The sequence below is a fragment of the Ciconia boyciana genome, chromosome 5, assembly GCF_034638445.1.
Source record: "Ciconia boyciana chromosome 5, ASM3463844v1, whole genome shotgun sequence".
NCBI classification, from domain to species: Eukaryota; Metazoa; Chordata; class Aves; order Ciconiiformes; family Ciconiidae; genus Ciconia; species Ciconia boyciana.
In genome coordinates, this window is record NC_132938.1 from 80,911,237 (window position 1) to 80,938,063 (window position 26,827).

At 37.8% G+C, this 26,827-nt stretch overlaps 1 protein-coding gene across 1 annotated transcript in view; it reads right to left on the bottom strand.

Annotated features, from left to right (window-relative positions):
* Positions 1-26,827, bottom strand: part of LOC140651599 (uncharacterized) — a 268,878-nt gene that overhangs the window by 30,335 nt on the left and 211,716 nt on the right. The window lies entirely within an intron of this gene.

Sequence of the window (26,827 nt, forward strand, 5' to 3'; positions counted from 1 at the left end):
CCCTCTCTTTCCTTGGGGAACAGAGACAAGCATATCAGGGAGCAATCTCAAATTGCCAGCAGTCTTACTATTTGTAGGTCCAGCCGAGGGTGAAATTGATGTGGGTAAAGTTGACAGGGATATTTTTGGTCATATATTTGGCTTGGAAGCCTTAAGCATGAGTCTAGCTCTTGCAGATACTTGAGACAACCATCACAATATGGGATCTTATGGAGAAATATTTACGGTATTTGGTTTATGGAGAAAGTCTGCTGCATTTTGAAGGACTGAACACTCACAAAGATTCTGCTTTTTGAGTAATGAGAGACTCTAGGATGATTTCTATGAGTCTAATAGCTTTCCAGTGAAAGTAGCATGGATATGACAGATCTGCCATGGTTCCTCTGTTCATCAATCTTAGTGAAAAGGTAAAGGTTCCTAAAGTGACAGATGCTAAATTAGGTTGTTCTGCATTTTTCTGAACCTTTTAAGAAGGGATTTGGTGCTGTGGTTGAGTCATTTTTAAGACCAGGTGGAATCATTCAATTTACACCTGCCACAAACCTTGACACCTAAACTGTTCTCCCTAACGAGCAAATATTTGTGAGCCATTGAAATCCCATCTTTCTTCTGAAGTTAATGAAAATAGAATGGGAGAAAAATACTGAAAAAGGCTATGCTCAACTGTTCTCTATTGGCTTGTGAAAGTGTAAAACAAAATTATCACTTACGTACAAGTTTAGTACAAACAACAGTAAATAAACTCCATTACTGTCTTGATGTTGCTCCGGGCTTGTTTAATATCACATGGATAATTATAGAAATGGACTGGGTGTCTTTCAGGAAGAGAGTTTATAGATGTTTTATGCTTACACAGAAGGCCAAAATACGACCTTACACTACAAAATTCTGGCTATCAGTTTCGGAAAATATAACAATAATTTTCAGTTTATGCAGTGTATCGAATTAAGTATTAAAATACAGCATAGCTTAACAAATGACTCAGATACAGTTTAAGTCAGGTTTAAACAGGATCTACATTTATATAAAATACTGTAGATTAAAGGAATTGTATATTTGATAACAGACCTCACAAATAAAAGCTGAAATGGTGTACTTACTTGAATAGTAAATCAATTTTAATGCAAAGTGGTATTTTGTATTTTATACATTAATTTATTCTTCTGATGCAAATTCACTTTTTATTATGGGCACCTTTACAGCCTTCAAGTCCGTACTTGCAGGTCAAACTTTTGCAATTTGCAAAGGGTCAAGTCTTCACATTGCAAGCTGTCAGCAGGAAGAATGCCTGCACATTGCAAAGCAACCTTCATGGGAGACCTGGTGAAGGCAGATGCCAAGCATCACTCTAGGATGAACAGAAAAACCAACAGTTTACAAATGGATTAGATATTATGGTTCACAGATGCTTTCACCTTAATTTTTAAAAGTGTGACTTTAAGATACACAAATATTGTCACTTCTTCTTCCAAGACAGATTTCTAAGTTTCTTAATAATATATGTGTGTATATATATATCTCCAATCTTTACTAAAATCATATGGTATATTTTCCAGAATTCATGTGGTAATACATTTTAGAGAATTTTTGCATACTTAAAATGAATAAAAGATGTGAAGGCAAATTAATGTCATATCTCACAAAAACAACGAAAAACAAAACTATAAAGTGAACAGCGGGAACCCTGCTGTAAATGGATAAGGATAAATCACATTCAAAAAAAGTGTAAATTGCTAAGATAACATGTTGAACATTTCCTGGAGATCTTAGCAGACAAAACCAGAACTCAACTACAAAATTAATTTTCCTGACACCTTTGCTGATATCCTTAGGTTTCTTTAACCCTTCCACTTCCCTAATTGTTGGGTTTTTTATGCATATCCCTTGTAGTGGAAGTATAACAGAAAGAAGCTGATGCCTGCGGTGACCAGTGATGAATGTGATATATATGAATGAATCTCATAGGGTGATAGATAAGACAAAATGACAGAATGCTGTATTCACTGAATCTTTTTTCCAGATCAGGAGAAAAGAGAGATAAGCTCGTAGCTGTAGCCTTAGCTGTATCATTAGCCTTTCATGCCTCTCCGTTTTGATGCCACAAGTACTCTAAGAATGATTCAGAATGAGCCAAGATGGCTGAAATTAAAAAGATTTTTTGTACATGCCTATTTTACCTGTTCTGTTTAAACTAGGATTCCCCAGAAAGATATGCGGTAAAGATCAGGAGCCCGGATATACTGAATAAGGAGTTTAGAGCCTGAAACACAGTACTTATTTGAAAACAAAAGGCACAACAGAAACTTTCGAACAGGTTTACTTACAGACACCCTAATCCTGAAAATATTTCACCAGATGTTGGTGTATCAATACTCATGACACAACTAGTCCGTTCATTGAATGTAAAGTCCTTCCAAACCCAAACGGTCATCCCAGTTACGGTCAAAGTGTCCAAGTGGGCTAGTACAGGATATTAGCACACACAGTCTGGTTTCCTGAAAGCAGCAGAGCTCTGAGTGAGGAACTGTGCTTCAGCTGACCACCCTTGCTGCCGCCCCAGCTAGCTCTGCAGCGTGCAGGCATACTCTATGATGCCTGTGTAAGAGGGATTAGTCTAAGTGTTTAAAATTTGGGATAGGTTTAACTGGTGGTAAAGGAGGTAAGTTTCAATGCCAAAGCAACAATCTCTTCTGGTAATACGACATTCTTAGTTAATTGAGGAATATGCTCTGAGACCATGCTTTGGGGTTTTTTTTTGTGGTGTGGTTTGGTTTTGGTTGGGGTTTTTTTTGGGGGGGTGGGGAGGGGTTGTGTTTACTTTTAAATCTTCTTTCATTTTTCTCAGATGTGCTTCTGTAGTGTCACACAGTGGATATTCTTTTGTTCTCAGCTTGGTACAAGTGCCCTGGTCCATAATATAGACTCTGGTGCAGATGCCACAGCCACAGGATCAGGCCTCCAACATTACAGAATCACCTGCTAAATCACCTGATTAATTGCTGTTGGAAACATCAGGCTATCAAATAGCATCTGTTACGGTTTTCCTTAACTTCAGAACAAATCTGAGCCTATCCATGCATTCTTTATTTGGACTAACTCTTAAGGATAGAAAGTAACAGGAAATTGCTATAGTCTAAGATCAGGCTCAAGCAAAACTCCTCTTCTTAATGGTAGCTATTACTATGGTATAGGCAATATAATGTATTAAATACATTAAATTTTTACTGAATGGTTTGTAATGTGCTATTTTTCCATTTGCTGCCTGAGATCTTATTCACTTACCCCTCACAGCAAAGGTGACTCTAATTATATGGGGCTCAGTTCTGTTCTCACAAAAGAAAATAAAGCTATATTCTCAAAAATAGTTAGAATGAATTTTGAAACTTCCAACTGTGGCCATTGACTAGCCCCAAACATTCTTTACAGCAAAGCAATTAAACCAGTTTATACACATATAAATAAATAAAAATAATCTTTGTCAGCTCCCTCTCCATCAACCAGAGGCTATTTCTATGATGCATACATGAAATTCAAACAGTCCATGAATTATAAAGCTTTATATCTACAGTGGTAAATTAGAGAAAATAGTGTGAAGGCAGCTGCATTACATTTCATTTTAACCTCTTGGGGTCTCTGTCCCATGCAAAACGGTGACCTTAATGCTTGTGGAGTAATCCATTTTAAATATGCACTAGCCAAAACCCCAAAGGTATGCTGACAACATGGTGATTTTATGGACCTGAACACAGCTGTTTGGGCAAGCTTATAAGATACATGAAGTAGCTGAATGATCTGAAAGACAATGTTCTTCTGGATACCTTTGCAAAAAACCTTAATTTAAATTAATTTTTCAAGAGAGCATATTCATTTAAATTCAGAATTGGGTTTAAATAAATTATTTCCTCTGCAAAACAACTGAAAAAAATACTCTATTTGTATTTTCCAAATGTCTTGGTCTTTAGAAAGACATAAGCCTACAATTTAAAGCCTCAAATCTTAGATAACTTCCTGAACAAATAACATCAAGTCAATAGGAAGTGCTGGATGCTCATGGCCTTTTCCAAGCTAAAACTGAACATTTAGGAAATGCTTAAACATGGACATAAGAACAAAATTTTGGAGTTTTAATTCTGGCAATTAATTTCAATATTTAAAGTTCTTTTGCTTGCTTTCATTTTGCTTTAGCAGACTGATGGATCTTTAGGGCATCTGCTGTATTTATTAAATAATTAGATGCTAATACATACATATATTTTTTTTAAACCAGTGGCTCCACCTCCGAGTTGTTTCTGGTTGGTTCTTCAGCAAAGTCATGTTACTGATATTATGGCTTCCTCTTTTCCTCTCTGTTACAGACATATGAGTGACTGGATTGCTCAGAAAGATGCTACACTTTCATCTAAATTTAAATTGAGCCTGACTTGGGAAGAGCTTAAGTGCCCCTCTGACAGATAGCAGCCCTTATGGAAAAACTGGGCAAATGAATTGGAGCCCAACAGTGCACATGCAATATTTCACCTAGAAACCTGCCAGTAATTAGCTGCAATTTTGTCTGTCTTGGAAGAAAGAAAAAAAATAAATCAGTCTGGATATAACCTGAAGGTGTTTGGTTTGATTTTTTTTTCATATTAGTATTAAAACTCATCAGAAAAATCCACTGGAAGCAATTACATTGTTGCTGACCTGATGCATTTATTCCATTATTAATGGAAGAGTTTAATGTATGGAAATCTGAAAATCATGGCAAATTTGTGTTTGAAAGGCAGTGAAGAAAAGGAAGGAAGAAAAAAAAAAAAAAAAGAAAAAGAAGAGGAGGAGATTACTAGTTCTTCATAAACATTTGAAGATATGTCCTGCCTGGGTCATCAATCGTTTGAGTAATAGTCTTGCAATGTGGTATATTGTTAATGAAATGCTAATAGTTTGCTACTTTGCCCTGTGGGTATCCGTGCACTGGGACTAATATAATATTGATCTGAGGAGGCAGTAATGCAATTGGCTACACGGATTTCCTCTGAAAGTCATTTCTGGGAAGTCCAGCAATTATAAGTGATTCTTGTGCAATTATAATAATTACTTAGGGGTCCTTTTACCCCAAGGACATTTGTAAACGTTTCTTACTCCTAATTGTAACAGGAACAGTGCTAATCACTGTAGCAAAAAATGTCTACAGCGCATCTATGTTCCCCTAATTGAATTACTAGCATGGTAGATATACAGAAGAGTGGAATAAAGGTTCCTAGGTTCAGTCTTATCTTCAGACTTGGTAAGAGGAAAGTCACGAGGGATCCTCTTATCTTTTAAGCACCAGCCCCTCAAATCTCTGCATGGTTTATGATTACATTCTCTAAGTACCCAAAATGTATTTCCCTACACGTACCATCTCAAACTTGGCCATACCATGATCTTTGTTACTTCTTTCACAATGAGACACTTGGATTCAGCACACCCCAGCCTATATCACTTGTAGGACAGCTGTGGATGTATTCATTCAGAGGTTGTGTTCTCTCAAACCACACCACCATCTAGCCAAAGATCTAGTGTCTGGATGACCCACCTGAAATGCAGAAGACCCAAGCCTTGCCTCACGACTGAAGCCTGTGTGTTTTCTTGAGGAAGTTCACTAATCAATCTGCAGATGATTACGTGGATAGGGAGAGAAGGTCTTAATGTCCTCTGTTAATGACAGGAAATGTGAATTTAAATGCCCTGAATATAAGCCCTGGCAGCAAGAGAAAAGAAAGCCTTTCCGATTTCCATGCCAGAATAGAAAATGCAGAACCATCTTTCCTACCAGTGTTTTAGTTCTCCCTTTTGCTACTCAGCCTTCTTGAAGACAGCATTAACATGATCAGTTGTAACGAGCTCTCCAAGTGTGAGAAGGTCAGGGTCTCCAGACCAAGGAGCCAAGAGCATTGAAAATAGGCTATTTTACAAACATTATCTGAAACAACTGAAAACCACTGTCACGAATCTGGGATTTTTGGGGGGGTAGGGGTGATTTTTATAAAACCAGTCTCACATGAGGGAGAATGCTGAGTAGTTGCATTTCCCACCCAAGATTGTATGAGTGCTACCGACCTCTTTGCAGGTAATGAGAGCAAATCCGAAGGCACAGCTTTACTTTAATGTAATATCTTTTCAGAATTGCATCTTTCTGCATGCTGTCTCTCAGACACCTGATGTTACTCAGCTGTGATAAGGCTGGCTTGCTTAATACAATGTTAATGTTATTCAAATGACTCCCCTTTCTCTTCCACGTAAGCACACACTAACGAGATCTCCTACAGCATTGTGCTCTCAAATTGGAAGTTTACATGGGTCATAAGACTTGTTTTGCATCTGTGTCAGTTGGTATTTGTCACCCGTTTCCATTCTGCATATTGATCATTCTGTTTTCGCCACCAAGCTACGGAAATATGAAACCAGCAGGTTTCAAGAATAAATTGCAATGCTGTGATATTTTTCTTCTGTCTTTCAGCCTCAGCTTCTGAGCAATCAGAAAGCTTTTGCCTCTGAAGACCAATTTCAGAAGCGATATAGAATTTTATGCAACAATGTTCTCTGAAACCAGAGAGACATGGAAGATGCCATTGCTGAACTGAGATGATTGTTGCTAGTTGGCTCATCTAATCCAAAGCATTCAGCGCCAACTGCCTTTCATGATGACTATGTCTGACCCCGTGGCTCAACTTTACAGTATCGCATTCTTCCTGTGCATCAGGTGGGAAAGCTACTTAGTAAGGAAATGTGTTTTCTAAATGTAATCATAAATAAGCTTTAGATCAAAGAAGAAACTAACTTTTAAAAATAAATTAACATAAACTATTAATGAGCCTAGATGAGGAGTGCTCACAAAAGCAAGATCAAGAAAGAGCTCTTTTGACTCTTCACATCCGTGAGCAGGCAAGTGAAACACAAGATACCATTCTTGCTGAATTGCCTCTGTAAGTCAGAAAATTGTAAACTCAGACACTATCATTGTCATACTGAAAGACAAAGAATATTCAGTTTTGAATAGGTTTCCTTAGGTTTTCTGTAAAGATATACTGCGGATTTTTTGTCCTTTGGACTTCAGCTTCACATGTTTTCCTATATATTGTACCAATGCCATGGAAAATATGACCTTTTTTTTTTTTAAATATAGACATTTCAGGCTGTAACCTTCTAATATCGATACATTTGATAATTTTTGTTGTTGAGACAGTGGATGACTGTTAGGCTAAAACTCCTTAGCAGAATATGTCTGACTTATAACATGACTTTGATACAGAAATGTGCTAGGGAAAACAGGGAGAATTAAAACACAGTTGCTGTCAGTCTTAGATACGTCTCCTCAAACAATATCATACCTATCTTATCAGTATTTTTCACTCCAATTTGGTGAGATGCTTCAGCACTTACGTAACTTGAAACACTTAAGTAATGCTATTGAAGCCAGTGATACTCCTGTATTCACATGTATTCACATGCTGAAGTACCTTGCTAAAGTAAGGCCAGAAGCACTAATCACTGGGATTTGATTTGGTTTATGAAAATATATATATATATATATATATATATATATATATATAAAAAGATAGAGAGAATTCTGGCACATTTACTGTCTTGGTAGAAAGGAAAGAACTGCTTTTTCCTTATCATTTCTATATAAAAATCCAAGCTACTAGTCATCTCCCATTTTGTGCACAAATAAGAGGCTGTGTGGATACATTTGCAGAATAGGGAGTTCTCTGTCACCCATTTAACATGTAGAAATGTTTGTTCAAGCATGGACACGCACTTACAAACACACTGAATTTCCGTACACAGCAAAATGGAAGATATTAACACTGATATTTCAAAATGGGCAGAAACTTCTGAAAAGTAGCTGTTAAAATGTGTCTCCTTTAATAATATCACTTTGAGTAATATTACAAGATTTTTGAAATCATATTTCCCCATTCTTGAACAACCTTAATTTCCAACATAGATTTCATTAGGAGAACAACAGCAGGGTTATACAAGAAGCAACTGTAAATTTGGCCAATATATGTTGACATATTTCCACGGAAATTTTCTGCTCAGACGCAATTTTGTGACGATCTACCCAGTAAAAGCTAGGTCTTTTCCTTTCACTCTATGAGTCTATCTTTGTTTGGTATTTCTACAGGAAACAGAGGGAAGAGGCATGATGTAAAGAAACAATCCTAAAGCAAAATTCTGGTATCAGTCACCAGATGATGGGACTAAAAGACACTCAGAAACATTAGAAATACTGCACTAAGAGAAAGAATTTGACATGTTTAACTTTTCTGAGCAGACCACACCCTTCCACTTTCCAAGAGATTAAATATGCTTGGAGCTGGGGGGTTTTGTAATGATATAAAACTGCGGTTGTCCTTACTTCTCTCTGCACTTCACTTTATTACAACTAGAATATTTATTTGCATGGAAAGGTGACTCTTGCCTTGTTTCTACTTTTTCAGGATGCTAAAACTACTACAGCATGATATTTTGTGGCAAGTAGTAGGACTGTGCATATGAAAAAAGAGTATTATCTGCAGACACTGCACTAGTTAAGATTAAATTATAAGGTCTATCAAATCTCATGGCTAAGGGCACTGACTATTATTATTATGCATTTATGTAGATCCATAAATGTTCCCTATGCTTCAAGGCACTTGCAGATATTCTTGCCTGAAAAAGGTTACCATGCTAAAAGAATGATCACCATCAGAGATAGGACACATTTCCCGCATGCCGCAAATGTGGGGGATTTTGCATACATTATGAACTTACTTCACCTTCCTAAGAAACATGAGGCTTTAACTCCTGTTGGAGTAAGGATACCAGATCAGATGGCCCATTGGTCTTTACCGGCATTTTAATTATTTCATTTATGAAACGGGAAAAATGGTAGGGAGGATGGAAAGCAGTGCATGACTCTTTTTTGTTTATACATTCTGGGAAAGAGTGTTAAGCCCTGTCTTACCAAACAGCAGCTGAGCTCTCTATTGTGAGGAATGGGAAATCTTTTCTCCATACCGCTTCAACTCTCTTTTCCAAGTGAGCACACAGTGCCCTTTCCTGTGACCTGGGTACTTCTACAGTACTGAAACCCTTCTACTGCAATGACAGCTGTTTTATAATTGCTTTGAGATATACGTTTTATAAACTGTAATTCTCTGCCTGAAAGCCTGAAGGTGGTTGGCTACAAAATGGCTGAGAATTCAAGGACAGCTGTATCAGGCAGAGTGCTGCTAGAGTGAAGAGTTTTCTGTGCCCAGCTGCATTGGTCCAGGGCTGTTAATTGCATCAGGAATCCCTCACGTAGAACCTGGACTCCAACACCATACAGCAGATCTGACTGTGTGGGCTTTCTAAACCTTGCAAGTCTGGGGAATACTGGCAGTCCAGAAGTGCCAAGACCCAAAATTTTGGAAGTCCTATGACGGATGCACTCAACCTTAACCTGGGCTTATCTCTTGCTCTCTAGCAAGGAGGCTGGAAGTGCTAGGAGAACATTAACTCATACATCTGGAAACTCTAGGACCTAATGTTTTGACCCTGTGATTGATTTCTGAGGCATTAATGATAGCTGGTAATTAAACCGATCTCTGGTTTTGGTTCCATTGTGGTTTTTTAGAGTGCAGGGCAATACGAATTGTTTTGGTAATGTAATATTTTTTAAAAATATTTAAAATATTTACGGTTTTGAGAAAACATGGAAAAATGGTGTCTTGTAGCCTGGCCAGGTCTAACATGAATGTTGGTTTTGTGGGAAATGCTCTTAAAGCTAGGTCCTTCAGACTCAGCAGTTCCCATATGGAGTCCTGGGAAATGCACAGTTTATATGCTAGATGCCCCAAAGATTTTCCACCTGATCCTTGCAAAAAGCTTTTTAATCTAAATAAAATGGAGTGCCTAATCTTTTAGGTTATTAAGTCAGTTCTGTCCCTAGAAAATAATGAAGAATAAAAAATAAATAAAAAAAAGAACTTCACTGAACATACATTTGCAATAATGGCACAAAGTTATAAAAACACTAAATAAAAAAGCTTATAATCAATTGTAAGGATCCTGCTTAGTTGCTTCAGCATCTCAGAGTTTGTAAAATTGGTTAGTTAGCTTTTCCAACCAGCTGGCACTGGACAATTCTTAAAGCTGCATCTTTCTTGCTGTCTCTTTCAGGAAGACAACTAGGGTTGCCAAGAGCAACTGCATTGGGCAACCTGTCTCTTCTGTACCCAAGAAGGTAAAAGGACGCAGCACAGTCTAACACCACCACACAGACGTTTGTGATGAGGCAGCAGAATAACATGTACAGGCAATTACATTCTTTTCTCCCCTGTTCCTGTTAAAGCTGCTTCATTTCTAACAATCTATATGGAGTTTGACCTCCACAATCCTTCCCTCGCTTAGCAATCAGAAGACATACAAGTTGATTTTCTTGTGTCATATTGTGAGATGCTAATTGTAGTCTTGCTATATTCATAACTACTCTTTTTTTTTTCCTTGAGCATCACAGAAAGAGGAAACATAGCACACAAGGTGGTGTTATTCAGCATGGAGTGTCTACACTAAGAAATTCTCCTGATATGAACTGCTAGTTTCAAGGACATGCAGTTTTGGAAACCTTTCCATCCCTTCACAACCCTTTCTCCCTTGTTTCTCTGTTCTACCACATCAGTTCATCTAAACAGTATTGGCGGCATTTACAGCAGCGTGAAGCTGGCATGGTGTAATGGAGATTCAGACCCTCACTATTTTCTAATAAGGTGAAAAGGTTAAAAGCACCTTTCAAAATCTAATTAGTATAGCCATTTATTGCCAGGCAAATTTTCACCTGCAATAAGTGAATGTTTTATAGGGTTCTGGCTGCAGGCCACTCAGAGGTTTTAGATCAGTGGAGGCATTTCACATACATTATTCTCTAACAAACCTGTGTTATTCTTTAGAATGAGTGCCTACGCAAGGTGTTCCACTTGATTTATTCTCCAGCTGCCACTTTAACAGAGGAGAATCAAGTTACTCCTTTTCCTGATTCTTCATTTCTCATCCAAAAATGTTATGAGATCTAGCTGCCTCACCTGGGAACAGAGGAACTGCCCAAGCCAGAGCTGTGTCTCTTACCTGTGTCCTAAGCCTGCAAACTCTGAGGAAAGTTTAACTTTCCTGGCAACTCTATGTTCCCTGCCAACTTTCAGTAACTAGAGGAATTTCCATCTTAAATTTCCTCTTTTGCAGGCATTACTCCCAGTGTGCCATTGCAGATGTTTAAAGAGATGCACCAGAATCCTGGGTCAGAAGCCAAACTTCTCTTGAAATTTTTCCAGTTGGCCCCAATAACAAGTTATGGGAGACCTCCTTCAAAGCTCAGGAGAATCAAAACACAGCCCACAAACAAGCTTAATTAAACTGTTAAGCTTCTCTTCACATGACTGGGTGCAACTGCAGGATAATGCTCTTGGCTTGCTTTTTTGTTTTTTGCCCCTCCATATTTTTCTTTTTATAAACACAGTGCCATGGGGTTGTTTCTTATTTTATTTAGAGATGCACTGATGTGAAGCAAGTGCTCATTCTGATCAAAAATTGCTTCTAGTTATTCAGAGCTCAGTGGTATACACTTCATTGCTTATCTACTTCCCCTGGCTGATGATTCCCTTGTGATAAGTAAAGGAATAGCTGTGGCCATGTCACTGCTTTTTTTCTATTTACTTTTGTCTGTCTTTTGTCCTTGTTCTATAATTTAAGAAAAAAAAAAAAAGACATCAACAACAACAAAAAAACCCCAACCTCAAAACCCAAAGACTCGGGAACAAAGCCCCCCCCACACTAGTGTCTGATGTCTGACAAATAAGAAAAAGTTGGTTTGGGGGGTTTTTTTGAGATAATATTTAAAGCAATTAATTCCTCAAATGATTTCCTGGCAAGTCCTCAAAAAAGTTCTGGAGAACTTATAACAGGAAACTACAGCACCTTGTGTTATTAATGCTTAAGGAAGACATTTCCTTCACAAAAAGCACTTGCTCCAGATCTTGACAACATGAGTTGTAAATGCAGCTTATCAGCATCTTGAAGACACAGCAGGAGAGCATATTGCAAAGTTACTTGCCCTCAGGCCATCTATCATTGTAGTCAGTGATATAGAGTATTTATAAAATTACACTTGTAATACCCAAGACACTGTAAGAAGGAATGAAACTCAGCCATACAATAAACTCATTTGATACCTAAAAAACCTCTTCCATCCAAGCTTCGTGGCTGTTTAAAACCTTGAGGAAGACATTTATTCTTTTAAGACATGATAGATTATTTCTACTTCTGTCTTGATTTGTCATTCTGCTATACTAGCAGACAGCAACTGTAGCATTTTAACTTGATACAAAACAACCATCACTGTCAACGTACTATTAAAAGGCCAATAAAAAATGAAGTAATTATGGCAAACATCCTCTGCCTCCAGGAATTCATTCTTTCTCCCCTTCAATCTCTGCTGATCTCAGAGGTCAGTGTCAAAAAGCCCTTTCCAAATAGCTTCCCAAGTGCACTATAATCAGCCTAGCAAAAGTCTAGATCTCTATAATTTTGTGGCTCTTTGGAGCCAGAACTTTACTATATTTTCTTCCCAAGGCTCTGCAAACACCTACACAGAATTTCACAGCTTGCATATGTCTCAAAACTAGAAGGCAATTAACAGAAAGCTTAAACCAGAGTTTCTAGCTCTGGTCTGCTTCAGAGCCTGGGACTATTTCAACACCAAAGGCAAGGTCCAAGCTCCCCATCTGATACGCAGGAGCTAACCTGAAGGATTAGACAGCCTTTAAGAAATGCTGTGAGCTCCAGCAGGGAGGCTGAGCTGCCAAGACCTAATTCTAAAATACATCTTTGTTCCTTCTACTCCATGGGTGTCTAAATTATCAACTTTCTACTGCTAAGCTCGGGGCTGGGGTGAGAATTGAGAATGCATAATGAAACAATATAAAAAATAGGAGCATGACAGAAACCTACAGAGAAAACCAAGTAAGTTTTGATTTCAGGGTTTCCTAGAGCTCAGAGAAGCTTATTTGTTAAATCACTGCAATAACCGATAGCGTATCTGTGGCAGCGCAGAAGCAAAGAGCGTGTGTATGTCTGGGGAAAGGGAGCCGGGCAGGTTCTCATTACGCATCTTCTGTATCTCCTTCCTTCGGGGAAATGTGCTCAAAGTGACATTCTGGATTCATCTCAGAGAGACCATTCAAGACTAAAAGTAGCATCTATGCATGAAGAAGCCTGAATTTCCTGACAGATTAATGTACTATTTCCATCTGAATAAGGGTGTATATCCTCAAAAGCCCCAATCGACTTTTCACCAGATTGTAATCACTTACACCAGAATGCAATCTGCCCCCCCCCACACCTTTAAATGCGGAGCTGTCACAATGTTTTTGTCCTGGGAAAGAAAACCAGAAGTTGCTTCTTCATTACTGAGACAAAGAGTAGCCTTAGGTGTTAGTGAAGCAGCACTAGTCCTGTAAGTACCAAACAGTAAAGACAGAAAGAGTATTTCACTGAGTTAAAACCTTGCCAAATACTTCACTCTCATCCTGACACACAGAGTTTAGTGAAAGCGGGGGTGTTTTAAACCTTAAAACCCTTGTTTCTACAAACCAGTAGGGATAGTACACACATGTAATTTCTTTCATATATTATTAAAAAAGTTTAACTCAAGTAAGTATTTAAGCCTGCGACCTTTAAACTTTCTTTCCTGACATGAAAGTTCAGTAATATATGGCATGGGGATATTTGGCATGAAATGAAAACGGCCACAGATTTAATTAAAATGTAAGTTATTGTTAGCGAGAAAGGTCATGCTAAGAAAATGTAATTTCGGGAGTATATTAGCAACAACACTCCAGTGTTATTTGCATGTAAAATATATATTTTGTACTTGACATTTAAAAAGGAAATTGGAGCTGTTTATAATGGATGCTTGAACACTTTTGTGTTCTTGTGCTGCTTTTGTTCACATTTTTGTGTAATTGGTTGGATCTCACAAACAACTGTAGTTAAATTTTATTCTCTGTGCCTGAATGCCTAACTGATCTGGGAATTAGTTCACCAAAGCTGATACAAGTTGGAATAGAAAGCAAACTGCAGCATAATCCTTACATGGTTACAGCTTCAAATGAGGACAGATCTTCATAAGAATTCCTTATTTTGGGGTAGTTAATGGCCCATCTTACTTAGGATGATTTTTTTAATCATTCTTCAGGCAGAGTAATTTTAATGGTGACCAAGACCCCGGCTCCATTTTGTTTATAGAGCACTTAAGTGCCTATGGAAAGGAGGCATAGCTTTTCCTTTGAGAGAGTGCATGTTTTATGATCTGCTAATAAAAGTAACGGTGTGTCATACAAATCAGTAACTTCAGGGAAAGTGGGAGGTGAAGGAAAAATGCATTGACTTAATTGAAAGCATTTGTTTAAAATAAATCAATACAGTGGGTTGTAACTTGAAAGAACACTCTAAATATAACGACCCTGTGTTGTTGACTACAAAGAGGCATCTGCTAACTCAAAAGAGGTTTTTACTGATTTCTGTACTCCTGTTAGTCCTGCAGAAGCAACATCATTGTGAATGATCTTATAGATGCCTCTTCCACTTTATCAACAGAAGTCACTACCCTTCAGTGCGCTACAGATGTGACCAGAAGTTGCTGAGAATATAGAGACAGGAGAAAGGCAAGCAGTTGTTGAGATGCCATTTTGGCCTCCAGAATGCATACAGCTAGCAGAAGTCCTTAAAAAGTATTTTCAAACTCAGTGCTGAATGCCTGGCTGGAAATAACATACATTGTTTTGGGGGCATTTACTTGTAAATTAAAAAAATATCATAGTAAAGATATCTCCTTGTACCCCACAACGTCACTGCTATGCAATCTCAGCTCTTCACAGTAAGATGACTTTGTTACAGGGAACTAAAGCGTTGGGCACGCTGGGATGGCAAACCAAATTACCTAAGCAAGAATGTGCACAAAAGTTACACTAACTGCCTGTAAGAATGACTCATGAAGCTAAAAATAAGATTGCCTATTAGCCTTTATCCTTTCTACCACCACAGCACAGAGGAACAGGACCCTGCGAGCAGCAGACACACACGCTGCTGTCCTCAAGACCTTGCAATGAAAAAACCAGCCTATTGTTTGAATCAAGCCTTCCAGTATCAGATGGAAAGGGTCAACTGAACAGGAAAATGGATACAGAGACTCCCAGGCATCAGCTGATGGCTGTGTTACAGAACAATTTGCCCTCCAGGCTCAGACTTCTCTTAATACCTTGGAAGCTAGTTGAGAAAATCTCTCTAGCCTGTTTCCAGATCCCTGCATTTGCAGGAGCCTTTTTAGCCTTAAGTAGTACAGCAAGGTTGCATGCTGTACTTCACTGAATTTGGAGTTTCTACCTCTGGATTAGGGTGAATTTTTTATTAAGAACCTTAACAAAATGACAGCAAATGCTCTGTATGAAAAAGTCAGAATGGATTGTATTATCTGTTGTATGACAAGCAGGCAGCTCTAAATAATTGCTAGCAGTCAGTCTGGCATGGGTTTTTTTTCTGCAAAGTCCCTTACATTCTTGCCAGCAGGTCAGCTTTTATTTCAAACACTAAAAGAAACTTGTTTAATGCCAGCTAAGTAGTTTTGGAGAAAGAAGAGGAACATATGTGACGGAAACAGAAAAGAACAGGCTGTGGGGTTGTGTTGGATTCCACAACATAAAATGGTTTATAAACTAAAGTGCTAGCTATAAATCTGATGAAAATAAAATGGAAGCACAACATTCACATCATCAGTGCTTATCATCATTCATCTAACACACTGTTCAGTAATATGCAATGCATAGGTTGTGGCCTGAGTTCATGCTGAGCAGGGGGATATGAAATATATAATGCTTATTATAATCATCGTTGGATAAGTTTTTTTGGTGCTTTGTTTTGTTTGGGTTTTAAGTTGGGCAAAGAGATTTATTGGTATGCTGGGGCTCTACAGCTAGTATTTACCTTGGGCAGTGATATTGCTCCTGTCCTTCCCAGCCAAGCAATCGCCACAAGTTGGTCCCCAAAAAAAGGAGACCCCTGACTTTAACTGGCAACATCACCAATCACAATCCAGTTGGCTCCAAAAATCAGTAAGCTGAGCCTCGCCATCACCCCCAAGACGAGGGGAGGGTCTCTTCTGCAAGCCCGGGAGATCCATGCACGCCCTGAACAGCTTTTCTGCACACAGCAGGACTAGCTCTTTTCTCTCCTCTCAGTCCCTGATTCTCACATAGAGTCCCGTATAGAGGTTCAGCATGCTCTGACTAGGCACAGAAAAAAAGCAGAGTAAGTGATTCTACAGGGGAGAGATCGATATTGTAACTGTAGTAAGTGGCACCCATCTTTAGGTACTGGAATGACTGCAGCTGCTGCAAGTTCAACTTGTAAAGTCAGAAGCAAAAGCAAAGAAGCAGGGATAATAGAAGCCCAAGCAGATCCAAAATGTCAAGATAAGATGTTTTCTGATTGTGTAATTTAAGTCAAATTTTCAAATTGGCCATCTGATTTGTACTCTAAACCAACTATTAGCATAAAAGCACAGTAATAAATCTGAATATTTTGCAACTGCAGTTTGAGAGATCAATCTTTTATGTATTAGTGCATTCTAAGTAGATATGCAAATTAAGCCTTAAAACTCAGTCTTTCAAAAGAAAGGATTTATCTAAAGCAATAGAAATAAAGGTGTCACCCAGTCAGGTGTCTTCCAAGCCAGTCACAAACACAATAAACTTTGTTGGGACATCCTGGACAGATCTCTTCAGAACTGCAGAAAATTCCCCACCACTGATGAAATGCCATTGTAATTAATGATGTGATCTTTTTTTATACTTACTTTTAATCTATTCAGTATAGAACTTGGTTTCATGCTGTTTATAAAAGAATTTATGGTAATTCTGAGTCAAAGATTTGACAGACAGCTAAACATACTGCACAACAGTTATCAGCTACATTTGTGATGTCCAAAACATCAAGCTCCTTTGACAACCTGTAAGTTCTACAGTATCAAATTACTCATTACCAGTTATGCTGCCTTTTAATTCTTTAGCAGCTGATTCATGCAATGATTTTTCCATGATCGATTTTAAATTCACTTGGATTACCATTAAGCCAGCTATCCTATCATGACCCATCTCATCCTAACTATCTTTTTAAAATACTGACAGTACAGTACCCTCTAATATGCAGAGAATGCAGTTTCCGTAGTCTACCCTCACTGTAACCAGGTCATGAAAACTTTTTCTGAACATACTAGGGTGATTTTCTTTTCTATTTAGATCTATCACTGCAGTAACACAAAGTGGAAGTAACCTAATTTTTGTTCCTAATAATGACTGAAATTTCACTAATCGCTGTTCTTAGTCATCTTCACTCACAGGCACAGTTTTCAGAAGCATCGTGGGGTTTTTTTCAAATAACTTCTTCTGGGATAACATGAATAATCTCCTTTCCTAAAGACATTTAATCTTGGGCAAAAGGGGTAAAGGAAAAAGGTGGGACATGCTAATTCCAGCTACAGCTATGCTAGAATGTCAGATCAAGTCTGCTTTCAAAGCATCTAGGAGTATTACCTAGCTAAGAAGAAAAGAAGATAAATACAGGGCAAAAGCACATATTTCTGCAGATCATGAGGGGAAAAAAAAAACAAAGTACTTTCTATATACACTTTTATAAACTAGCAAAGTACTCAAATATCACAATAACAATTATAAAAACTAACTTAAGTAATTATCAACAGGAAAATCACTGTTAATAGGATATTCTTATGCTTTGGAAAAAAGCTATATACATTGAATATTCATTTTGAGGTGAGTGCATCCTGCTTACTATAAAGCCAATGTTCTGAGGAAGAAAAGTATAGGCTGTGCATAATAGGGAATTAGGGGAAAATACCACAGCAGTATTTCATTTATTATTAATTACTAACTTAGCAATGAAATATAAGATTCTGTATGAAGGGAAGGTAAGACCTTTGAATTTTGTCAACAGTCCTAAAAGTATACTGGTTTAGGAGTGATTGATGCCAGGTGACACTGGAGCATGTAACAGATTAATATGTATCCAAATACTTAACCAAAGACAGAGGTGTGGTGGAATCATGCCAATCACTGAACATGGAAATGATTCCCTGCTTTGGTATATACACGCAAACATAGTATTTCGAGTTCCTTTAAAGAAAAGAAGGCTCAATAGACTTACTGTAGGCTATTTATGCTGCTTGTTAAGGATCCATGCTGCAGGTGCATAATTGCCTAAAGCAATCACTTCCAAATGAAGTAAGGCAGTTTTACTGTTTGCTTCCTTTCTTCCTTTACCTCAACAGAAACCGTGCATTTACTTTTGTCCCAGTGGAAGGCAAAACTGCTGCCAGCAACTCAGATGGGACTGAACTGATTAACTGATTAGCATCCTAGAGTAGAAGGTTAGAAAGTGAATTTTCTATTATGGAGCAATTGCCATTGGAAAGTAATCGTGTTTATTAACTGCATTTTTATCTTCTCTGGAGGGTTCCTTGACATAAGATAATGGAATTTGCTCACTCTTTATTGTTTAAAACTATAATCATATCCAGAAAAGCAAGCATTTACTGTGTCATTAAACCAAGGTAGGGAGGACTGACTTGAAGAGTTCTTGATGTCTTACAAACCTTTTTATCATTTCAATTAACATTGCCAAATGTTCTGTTTTATATTGCAGGCATAAATGAAGTTTTACAGGCTTTCTAGGTGTGTTTATATCCTAATTAATTTTAGCAGCTGAGATTAGTAGCAAGAGTGAGACTACACACAGAAAGCACAGGAATAGCTATTAAAGGGCAGGGCCATGAAAAGCAATTCAGTTGCTATCTACCCAGGGAAAGCTGCTCAAAGGCATTTGCAATATAGTGCCTGCACAACTTGTTTGCATGCTAAGTTTATAATTTCCAAACATCAGTTTAAAAGTTTTGCTGCTTCTTCTCCCTGTCCTTTGACAAAGCACAAACGATGCTCGCAAAACCTTATTCTCTGTGAAAAGAGAATGATGCTGTATCAAAGATGTCTCTTCCTGACACTGAATTCATCATTTTTCTCCATGTGGCAGAATCACTCTGGCCAGGATTTAGGGTGCTTGCTTGTTTGTTCATCATTCTGCCTCTGCATGAGAAGATTTAGCACCGAGCTGAATCAACTGCAGCACATTCAGAGCGCTTGCAATTTCCTTATCATAAAAATGATTGCCTCACTCAGATATTTCTGATCTTTAGTCCAGGTTTTGTCTCTCCTTTTGCCTTTCTACATTCTTAGGAGATCCAGAAAATTCCATCATCTTTCCCCCTGCCCTTGTACACCATCTGCAAACAGCACAATGTTCTGCATACGGTACATTTACAGGTCTGGTGATTTGGATGCAAGTTCAATCTGAGGGGGAAGATTGATTGATCTTAACATATTGGCAAGCCCTAGTCTCAGGGTACGAATAAAAACAATATTTCTCAAGTCGTGCGTTATTACTTTTCGTTTGTTGCTTATTGATTAACTGTCAAGAGTAAGATCTTGGTTTTTAAAATGAGGCAGCTGTGGTGGTCTTTTTTAAATAAGTTTATAAAATAGAATATATAACAGCAAAGGCCAAGGTAAAACCAGACAGTATTCAATGTGGCATTGCTGTGTGTTGAAATCTCTGCTCACAATGACCTTGTAAAATATAGTACTAATTCATTTTTCCAAATCAAATGTTCATTCTAGTGTCAGGAAAAACTTCCGTTGCTCTTGTGGAAATTGCACAAAACGGAAAGCTTCTTCTCTTTTTTACATTTTTTTGTTATAAAACAGGAAATACATTAATTATAGGAAGAAAGGAATGCATTGTTTTAATACAAGAAAGAGAAAGAGAGCTTGTTTTTTAAACAAACTGATCAAGTTAACCATACATTTGAAACACTTCTTGCATCTCAAAACAAAATCCCTGTCCCTTTAGCTCAAACCCTGAACTACAGTCCAGGTAAACGAAAGATTTCTGTAGCTGGCAATGAAAGACAAGGACATACAGTTTTGCTGAAAGGGGCTGGGATGGTTCTCAGAGCCAAAAAACAGTCAACCAAGAGAGCTCTAACCACGTGCCTATATATAAAGCAAAAGAATGAAAAGCAAGTGAATAAAGCCCTATCATACCAAGGCCATGGCGCAGTGAGGATGTAATAATTGCTGCTTGTACTCTAGCACAGTACCTGTCCTGACTGCAAGATGTTTCTAACCTGAAGCATCCTTCTGCTTCCCTCTTCTCCCACCACACGTCGTTCCTGCACACCAACCTGCTCCCACGTGTGCCACTACAGATACTCCTTCGCATTTGATCTGTACAACAGCAGTGGCAGGAGCCACTCAGTTTCTTTGTGCTTCTTTTCCCAGGCCTGTTGGCATCTTGCGGTTCCTTTACAAGAAACCTCAAGGCTGCTCCAGTTCTCCTGTGGATGTAATGGCTTAGGAAGGCTCATTTTCAACATCTGGAAGTAATAAGAATACTGCATAACCTCCCTATGCCCCACCCTTAAAAGGATCAGAGATCCAGCGGACTCTAGAGACATTTTGACAAGCTGCAATAGTGGAATAATGACTTCACAGTGAACATTTTCTTGAAAGTCTTTTCCTACTTAGAATTACTACCCTTTCACACACAAGAGCTATTTTTTTTCCCATTTGGAGGAAATTTTTTGTAGATATTCTGCTCCCCTTCAATGCATAATAGTACAAAAGAAACAAAAGAACTAAAATGTAAAATTTAGCTGAAAGCTAAAATTCCAAAATCATTTCAGTTAAGACAATAAAAGCCTTTTCATTCATTAAAACCTAAACTTGTATATTACAATTAGAATTTTAATGACATAAAATTAGGTTAAAAAAACCTTTGGACAAATTCTGAACATTTTGAAAATATTGAAATACCTGGTTTCAACTCTATTGAAAAGTTAATATAAGATTTTCTTTCACATATATATGTGTTAACAGTTTGCAGGTCTTGAAATTAACATTTTGTGTTCTTTTCCTTTTAATGATGTTTCATTCATGCATTTATAGTTCACACAACTAGCTGAAGATTAAATAACTGATCTTGACAGTTTCTCTTGCAGAGTGGTGAATACCGCTCCACAGCTTTTACTATGGGACACCACAACAAAAGCTACATAATGCAGATTATGTCAAAAGCCCTGCGCTCCACATTTGCTTTATTGTAATTAAAATAACTTAGCAAATTTGCAGCAAAAAGCAAATATTTATAGGAGGTCTGAAACTCCCTGTGTTGTACGTACAGAAGGAATGATAGTGTCCTATTTCCCCAGACTTTTCAACAACAGGCAAATACTGTTATTAGCAAACTTCTGTTTTGTTTCCTGTCCTCCCCAAGCTGTGAAATGAGTCCTGCAGCTTGAAGGCACTAAGTCAAGAAAGACATGGACTATTTTCTTCTTGCTGGAAAAAAATCTCCCTCTTTTTAAATAAAAAAACAATAGCTTGGATATTCTGTCCCAAAAGACTAGAACTTTGATGGATCTAGCTTTTCAGAGTAGTTAATTTAATATCTGCTCTTAATTTGTTGATAATTAAGAGCATGTTTACCAAGTGATGCCCCTAAAAATTCATTCAGTAAGAGATATAGGTCAACCCTTCTCAAGAAGGTTGCTTTGTTGTATTGAAAAAAGTCTTTTGGTTTCTACACCTCTTTCCAATATGTACAATAGCAATAAGTATCGCCACTGATTAACCATACAGAGAATATTTGAAATATTAATATGGTATGTGGCTGTACAACCATATAATGTAAGAGTTAGTAAAGGTAATTAAAAAAGTGATTGTCTTCTATTTCATGTGGTAACAATGAAAGAACATAAAGATCTGTCAAGAAATAATCAGAATAAGCTACTTTGGCTAAGAGAGCCAATTGTTTTTCACTTACAAGCTTCTGTAAGTTACTGGTTTTGTGGAGACTTCAGATATAAAACATCAGAATTATATTTATCAAGCTAAGATGACAAGTCAATGCTCCTTTCCATGGAATTTAATCAAGAAATTTCAGTATAAATCAACACAGAAAATTTCTCTTAATTATTAAAGCCACCTTGCGTATAAATATTCTGTTTCTGAAGTGTTATTTTTCATCTCCTTCAGCTCTGGAAATCAATAAATGTGCTGAGAAGCAGCTGTAGGCTGTGAAAGAGGCTCCCTCTTACACACCTATGGAAGGATTTATTTGGGGCCAGCAAAAATAAGATGTTGGCACTGGGCCCAATTTATGAATGAACTGTAGCAGAGAAGATGCTGATATTCATTATCTAAACTTTTTGGGAATTTTCTTTTACCGATACCTAAATATCCCAGGTTGCTCTGACAGATCCTGTTACAATATTAAAGAAGATGCAGGCAGGTTGGTTGGTTTCCTCATTGTTTAAGTCAATGACCATCACATAATATTTTTTTCTCTTAACCCTTAAATAAATGTTGGAAAACCAGCGAGAACTGAAATTGATTTGAAACATTGTTCCCAGGACAACAAATGTCAAGCTAGGAGGAGAGATTTATTGTACTTTATTTATAAAACAAATGTGCTTTTGAAGTAGCCACAGGCTGAGTCTAATGACTTTGCAGGAACTATGCAGAAATCTAATTGTTTATATTTAGTTTTGCCATACCATGAAGGGAAAAAAAAAAGTATTAGTTTACCCGTATATTCCTGTCAGATGCCACTATTTACAGAATCACAGAATCGTATAGGTTGGAAAAGACCTTTAAGATCATCGAGTCCAACTGTAAACCTAGCACTGCCAAGCCCACCACTATGCCGTGTCCATAAGCACCTCATCCAAATGTCTTTTAAATACCTCCAGGGATGGCGACTCCACCACTTCCCTGGGCAGCCTCTTCCAGTGCTTGACAACCCTTTCAGTGAAGTAAAATTTACAGTATGTTACATTTAGCAGTAAAAGAAATCCCTGTCCTATACTTCTATAACACTTGCTCCAGCAGCTGGCAATAGCAGATACGTAGTGAAAAGTCCTTCAGCTCAGCTAGCCCTGACTGCGTCTGCAAACCGACCAAACCAGCCCAAGGAGGGATGCACCGGAGGCAACACGGTGCCTTTGCAGAGGATTTCAAATGTTACTTCAGTTAAGTTTTTGACAAGGTTTAAATGAGCTTCAGCAGCCTATTAAGATTATAAAGCATTTTATATTCTCAACACAATACCACTGTGGATGATGTTTGTTACAGAAAGGTGGTGACAACTTGTTCTAATTTTGTTATTGAGTCAACAAAGCTATCCATTAGTACCATGTCTGAATGGCTGTTCTCCAACCTTCCTGCAGCCTCAATGAGAGTGTGAGCACAGAAAAAACAGGCAAAAAAGTGCTTCGTTTCTTGAGGTCTAAAGTGGGAAGACAGCTGAAGTCAGCTGGGTGGTGAATCTAGGTGTTGCCTTCAGATAGTGGTGTGAAGTCATGAAAGAGCGCTGTAGCACATTGAGAAATTTCTGCACTAAATCTAGTCAGGAGAGCTTATAACGCAACAGAGATTCAATTAGAGTGGCAACAGTAGTTTTCTCTAGTTTCTACCCTGTGTTTCTTCTTTGACTACTCTTTTTTTATAATTTGGCCTTCTACCTTAAGCTTCTTTCCTTTCCTATGGTAGTTGAAACATCAGCTAATTGACAACACACTGTTTCACATTCGTCTACTGATGACAAAGTTCACTATTTTGATTGCAGTAAGAGGCAAAGCAAGGTCATAACTTAAGACCTTGTTTAAATATTTGGGTTTTACCCAGTGCAAATTACAGTCTAAGAATAGATTTCCTTCTACTAAGTTAACTTAGGATCTGGCACATGATGGAAGACCTACCTGGGGAAGACAGGTATAATCAATACTATTTTGTTTACAACCAGATTTGAAAAAAAGTTCAGACACCCACAAAAAAAATTCTAACAAGAAAAAAAAAAAGGCAAATTAACCTGAAAGGAAATTTGAGTGATTCAGAAAATTTAGAAAGGGAGTAAGTAGGAAAATGAACAGTGATTTAATTTGTGGGTAAGACAATGTCTAAAGTTAATTTTCAGCATGTGCTTCAATGAATTTTTCTCTGAATATCAGTCTAATGTGTCATAAGTTGTGCATCAAGAACCATCTATCAGTGTCACAAATCCTGTGATTCATACACAGCGTACTCATATCTTCTTCATAGTTTATCAATGTTCAGTCAACACATCTTGCACTCTAACTGGTAGGAAGAATTTCTGTATGGGGCAGAAAACATTGAAGTAGAAAAATGTTAGGGAGTAAAAGATAAACAAGGTTTGCAAAGTTCAGGAGAATTAGCTCTATTAAAAAAATAGCAATACGATCAGCAAATTGATGAGAGTTCAGTAGTCTCAGCTTATGCTGCAGACTGATGACTGCGGTATTGAATGGAACTACTTTCAAGAGAGTCATGCAAACTACATGGGAAGTGATTTGATTAAACCATCCGTTTCAGGAAAAAACATAGCTGCAAAATTAGTAGTGGAGATGAAAACTCACTATTTTTTTTTATTGTGCTAGTTCTGTGGTTATATTTTGGTTCTAGTTGTAGGTTAATCTTCCCCTATATCCCAAAGTCCTTTAAAACCATCCAGCTTCATGCCTCAGCAAAACAAACACAAGGGTCCAAACATGTGCCCGTCTTTGCCCGTACACAGGCAAACATACAGATACCTCACAGAAGTACTTCTGGTCCTGCTCTTCGTCCAGTGCAGGTATAGCCAGCAAAGTTACGGTTCTTACAACTGCTCTTTCTGCATGGAGAATAATCCATTACCAGGGGTCATTTACTTCAATAAGCAGAGAAATTTTTCAGAACACACTTTGTGTTTGTCATATGCTCAAACTGTGTGAAGTTTTCAGGATATCTGAAAGAAGCTTGTGTAGGCTCTGGTCCTGACAGTTAATAATTTACAAATGCGCACAGTCGATCAATCTCAATAGGAGATCTTGAGAAAGTCCCCCTGCAAGACACTGTATCTCACAGAGAAGCCCAACGACAATAACAGGTTTTGGAGACTGCCGGGATGCAGGTATACAAACAAGAGTATCCAAGCGTAATCAACTTGCTTTGATGTAGAAACAGCTTTTCCCCGGACTCACAGCGTGGTCTGGGTTAAAAACTGTCCTTAAAACCCGTCAGATACCCCATACGTGTAGCTCAGCAAATATGAGTACCTGAGATGCATTCTTATCTGCTGAAAAAGATTAATGTTTTTAACTACTGAGCCACTACATCCTTTGGTGATGCAAACTTGTATAAAACTCAGATCAGCTGGTCTGGTTTTGTTCTGGCTTACCCATCCTTTCCAGCTCTGTAACACTGAAGCAGAGTTGCAACAATTAACTCAACAGTGATGCAGTTATTCTTTCATTCTCCAAATGTCGTTGGAAAATTTTCAGTTGAATGTGTCTTTTTTTTTTAAATCACCATTTCACTCTGAAAAGCCTACTGACCTCTCTGTAGTTCTCTGAAATTTTTTTGCCTGGTAAGCTACAGGTAATTCATTTTACTTTGCAATTTCAACCCTGTCTCCCCCCGAGTAAAAGACAAGACTCCATTCTACTTGCAATCAAAAGACAATGCTTTTCATACATATAAAGCATTTGCAAGTGCTACAATATGATTTAACAATTTAATGGACAGTGAATGATGGATACATAATACTCATTCTACCCTTTGTTCCACGTATTCTGCAGGTTGTACTATTAACTGTAATTTATCAAACACAAAGAGTATGTTTTCTTTCTCTGCATGTACAAGAAACAACAGTTAAACTACTTGAGGCTTTTTTTCAGGTTAGAACATTTTACTGTACTTTTCCACAATGTGTACTTCGGATTTTTTTAATAATAAAGTAATGACACTTGATTAAAAACAAACAAAACTGATCAGCCAAAAGCACTTCTATAATCCCAAATGCAATTCTCACCAGTTTGCTTTCCTGATACCAAGACTGGCTCCTGGTATCTACCATCTGCTTTTAGAAAAAAAATTGCCCCAGTAATTTTCCCATAAATGTCATTTTTACTGTTTGTGCTTTCCTCATAAGAAAAAGCCAAGATATTTGGAAGTTTCTAAATGAATTAGAAATTTATTTTTAAGAGCTACGAGGTTTGTTCCTGCCTACCCAGCAACAGTTTTGACAGTTAAGTTTTAAGTTCTGCCAGGGGTTACAAGGACGGCCACTCTGCATAACGACACAAATCAACAGCTAGTGTTTAATACATATTTCTGTCAGTCAAAGCAAATCAAGCTTTATTTCCATGAACTCAAGAAATTTCCTAAAGGTCAATGTTATTCTCTGTGTAATGAGGTCATCTATTATGTTATATTGACTCCAGCTGCTTCGGGACTAATTCACTTGCCTCCTTTTTCTATTTCGGTAGAGCAGTTAAATTAAAAATTATGACCTGTTCATTGAAAGAAAACCCATGAGAAGGATAGCACTCCTCACCTTCCTACCTGAACAGGTTCTTCCCAATATTACTGCACCGGGGGCTGGGTGTTACATGCCCTTTTCTCTTTCAGATCCACAAAACAGTTGCCTGATTCATGGATCAGGCAGCACATAATGACCAGCAGGTTACAAGCACGTCACTTGACAAGCGTAGTAAGAGCCTTCACAAATGAACTTAAATACATTCTGCAGATTGAGGGCAAAAGTTTAGTTCAATTTTCTGTCTCTTAGCAGCCAGAGTGAAGAGGAGAACTGTGTTTTTACG